The 4,504-nt window shown below is 37.7% G+C and overlaps 1 non-coding gene across 1 annotated transcript; it reads left to right on the top strand.

Annotated features, from left to right (window-relative positions):
* The first annotated feature begins 662 nt into the window (after positions 1 to 662).
* Trnae-uuc (transfer RNA glutamic acid (anticodon UUC)) lies at positions 663 to 734 on the top strand. The gene has a single exon. It is a non-coding gene; the product is annotated as a tRNA-Glu (tRNA).
* The last annotated feature ends 3,770 nt before the right edge of the window (positions 735 to 4,504 follow it).

The raw sequence follows: 4,504 nt of genomic DNA, 5'->3' as shown, positions 1-4,504 counted from the left end.
TTGGGGAATGGGACAACGGGAAAACGATCGCGTACCCCAGGACCGGGGCAGCTCGCCAGCACAATAGAGTAGAAGTCACGGGATAAAGACGGATGCCCTGTCTGTCCATCCATCATCCGACCGCGGGCGGCGCATCTAAAACCCTGACAGAAGAAGAAAAACGAAATGGTTTCGACCTCGGCCAGCGGTGGCGGGAAAGAACGGTGCGTGGCATGAAAAGGGCCAATTTCACACAACATATTGTAAGTGAGGAACACAAAAGATTCACCACCATCCATCCTGGCTTGCGGCACCACACGAGCGGTGATTGTGGGCGAAAGACGTAATCATGCTGCGCGTTCGTGTGTGTTGTGCTGGTTGCGGGTACGGGGAAGTCAGAGTTTGAATGAAATGAGGATCAATGAACAACAAGCAGGCCGGTAAGGTGCTCTGGACCCGACGGTACCGTCGTTTTCGTCGTCGTCGTCGGAGGTTACTTCTGGCAATGAGTTGATAATGAGGAACAAGCGGAACTAATTCACACGGGCGGATGTAATTTCGGATCATCAACGAACGGCTTTTTGCTGTACACACTTCGGAGATAGTTGAAACTAATAATGTTGCCGTCTAATGGTAATCTTCACTAACAGAGGTTTGAAAATATAAGCTAACCCGTATGTATATCCCATATGGTCTAGTGGCTAGGATATCTGGCTTTCACCCAGAAGGCCCGGGTTCGATTCCCGGTATGGGAAATTTTTTGGTGCTCTTGTTGGGATAAAAAAATTGAACGATGATAAGTGCAAATTTTTTCTTCCGATTCAAGCTATGTTTTGTGTATTGGTGTTGGCGACTTGAATTCAGAATAATGCTGTCGGCAGTTATGAAACTAAATTACGATCTAAGCTCTGATTCCGGAGATTTGTTTAAAATTTATATTATTTCTTATTGGCGCGGCATTTCGATGATACAAATCACCTTGAAATGATACTCAACTGGACATGAATTGAAATAGCTACATTCTTCTGTTTTGTTGTTACTATTTAGACAAGTTAGAGATTCTACGATTGGAGTCTCATTTGGGTTCATGCAAATAACTGTCATTCTAGATTGTTAAAAACAAAATTTAATTTTTATGAATTGAAGAGTATTTCCTATTTATGTTTGGAAATCTTTTATTTATTACTCATAAACCTATCACAGTGGAGACAGAATCCGATAGTCTTAATAAGTTATTTATACTTTGATAGATACTTACTTTGCGACTGTAATGAACTGTAATTTGAATAGCCTATGGTCTTATACCAATAGTCAGGCAAGCCACCACTTTTTTCACAGATTTTTTTATGTACAATTTTCAGAGAAAGATGTTACTTTCTAGTCGACATAGGAAAAATGATATCCCAGTAAAATTTGTGTGTAAAAATGTGCAATACTTTTATAAAAGCAACGTTGAATTGCTAAGCAAATGCTAAATTTGTGGCATGATTAGTTTATAAAAAAAATTCTTTCGAATTTTTCAGGGAAAACTATTTAAATTATATATATATATATATATATATATATATATATATATATATATATATATATATATATATATATATATATATATATATATATATATATATATATATATATATATATATATATATATATATATATATATATATATATATATATATATATATATATATATATATATATAGTTCAAAATTAACACTGTACTGTAAAAAATATAGCTACTGTGATCATAATAACTAATTTACATGAAAGTGCTTAACACATGGATCAATAAGTCCCGAGACTAAAGCAGAGATGGCGCTCGTAGTAAACCAGTAACCACGTCTTTCTAGAGTACTAACCTTTACTTGAAACGAGTCAAAATTTTAAGTCGATCCGACCAGAAACAACTGAGTTATCGAGGTTGGAGTAAAGTCGTTTTGTACTTTGTTTAAAAAATGGAAAAAACCGAGTTTCGTGTTTTGATATAACATTGTTTTTTAATGGGTAAAAACACCGTACAAGCGAAACAATGGATTGAAAAATGTTATCCGGACTCTTGTCCATCAAAAGCAACGATTTGTCGGTGGTTCGCTGAGTTTAAACGTGGTCGTACCGACACAAATGACGCGGGACGCTCGGGTAGACCTGTGGAAGCCGTTACACCGGAAAATGTGAGTGAAGTGACAAAAATTATAATGAAAGATCGTAAAGTGAAGCTCCGTGAGATTGCTGGTATGACACAGATGTCATATGGAAGTGTATTTACTATCCTTCATGAAAAATTGAGCATGAAAAAGGTTTTTTCCAAGTGGGTGCGCGATTGCTTTCGATGGAACAAAATGCATCCTGCCACAAGTCGATGAAAACAATGGCGAAATTGAACGAATTGGGCTTTGATCTGCTTATCCACACCTCATACTCGCCCGCTTTGATCTGCTTATCCACACCTCATCCTCCCAGTGACTACTGACTCTTTGCTGATCTTGAAAAAATGCTGCAGGGAAAAAGATTTGGCTCAAATGAGGAGGTCATCGCTGAAACTGAAGCTTATTTTGAAGCGAAAGATACATTTTTTTTATAAACATGGTATTGAAAAATTTGAAAAACGTTGGAATCATTGTATCACCCTAAAAGGTGATTATGTTGATGAATAAAAAAAAATTTGCAAAAAAATGTTGTTGCCATTGTTAGTCTCGGGACTTATTGATCCATGTGTTATTTGCACGAAACTCTATAGACAATTCTAATACAGAACCGCCATTCAGCGACGACCGAAACGATTATCTTTTATGACGGTTCTCTTTGGGATTGTCGTGCTTTTGATGGTATTAACTGTTGTGAAATAAGACTTGAGCAGTCTCATTCACTTGGTGGATACTGAACTGTGTCCCAAGCAGCAATCTACGCGATTCTATGTGGGGTACAATTTACACTTCCGCAGAGAAGAGAGGCATGCGACCTTATTTTCACTACAGTCAAATGGCAGCTTTAATGGCACTCAGTTCGAATGATTCACGGTCGAATCTTATGATCGCGTGCCGAACTAAAATCGAAGACTTCTGCATTTCAAATAATGATTTCTTCCTACGGGTACTCAGCCATTTTGGTATTACTGGAAATGAATACGCTGATGGAGAAGTTTTCAAACTAACGCTCAGACAAATTCATTTTTATCTTTTTTTTATTTAAAAGATATTTTATTCAGGCCTATTTGCGTACAAGCTTTACGTGGCCGATTTAGCTGAGTTTTTAGATAATTTTTTTTGTATTGGATCTCGTTGTCACCCTTATTCTAGGGGGAGAGGAACTTCCATTTTCCTCCTGCGGATTGAGGGGCAGTTTGTTCGTGGTTCGTCTCGTCATCCATTGCCGTGGTATTGTTGTTGATTTCGTTGCTAGTTGCTGTAGATGCGCCTTGTTGTACATTGTTTGCAGTTGCTGGTTGGTTAGATGGTAAGCTGTTAATTGTTAAAATATATAATTCTACCATTAAGCAAGAGCAAAAGCCGAATTTTTCAGTAATTTGATTTTAAAACTTGGTTGGTTAGATGGTAAGCTGTTAATTGCAGCTGGTGTACTTTGTTCTATAGGGGTCACGTTGGATGGTTTCGTTGAAGGGGATGCTTCACTGATGTTGGTGACTGTCACAGGTGTACTGGGGTTGCTTGGGGTTGGTGTGAAGGAAGCACCGTTGTCCTTTGGTATAGTTGTCTCCTTGTCCAGTTTATCACATGGCTTAGCGTAGTGAACAGCTTTTTGACAATACTGACATGTGGCCATCTGATTGTCATAGGTAACAAGTGATTTGCACGAAATTCTTGTATCTTGACCGAAAATCACATAAGAAGGTATAGGCTTCTTCAAGCGTATGCGTAATACACGTACGCCATTTCTCTCCGTATTGGGACATAGTTTTGCGAATATTAGAATCAGTGACGCTTGAGGGAAGATCATGCACACGAACTTCTATAGCACTATCTTCCATATATACTGGAATGTTGTACTTAATGTTCTCGTGCTCCACATAGTGCACATTATTATTGTCTTTAGCGAATTGAATTGCATCCAAATTTTTATAGAACTGGATATAAACAACATTATTGGTCTTATTGCATTGAAGTAAATGCACACGTTTAATGTCAAGTTGCATTTGCTCCTTAAGCAAACCTTCAAGCAGTGTTGGTGATTGCCGAAAATTTGACAGAAGCTGCTATATCGCTATCTATATTGTATACAACATTTTCAATTCGGTAGAAGATGCTACAAGAACTCGAGTCTCTCAATGCATGAACCTTGAGAGAATTTTGCTACATTTCTTCGCTCCACTTCATACTTTGAGTATTTCACGCCCTTAAAAAAAATTTACAGTCTGATAATGATCGTTGCTGTGTGGAATTTCCCAAGAGAGAATCGCAAGTTGACAATTATCGCAGAAAATCGAATCGATGATTCAACTTGATGTTTCTCATACTAGGTTGCAATATTTCAAAACCCTTGTGTGGAGCATTCACAGATATTTTCA

This window comes from Malaya genurostris, chromosome 3, assembly GCF_030247185.1.
Source record: "Malaya genurostris strain Urasoe2022 chromosome 3, Malgen_1.1, whole genome shotgun sequence".
NCBI lineage: Eukaryota > Metazoa > Arthropoda > Insecta > Diptera > Culicidae > Malaya > Malaya genurostris.
This window is presented reverse-complemented; position numbering and strand designations above follow the sequence as displayed.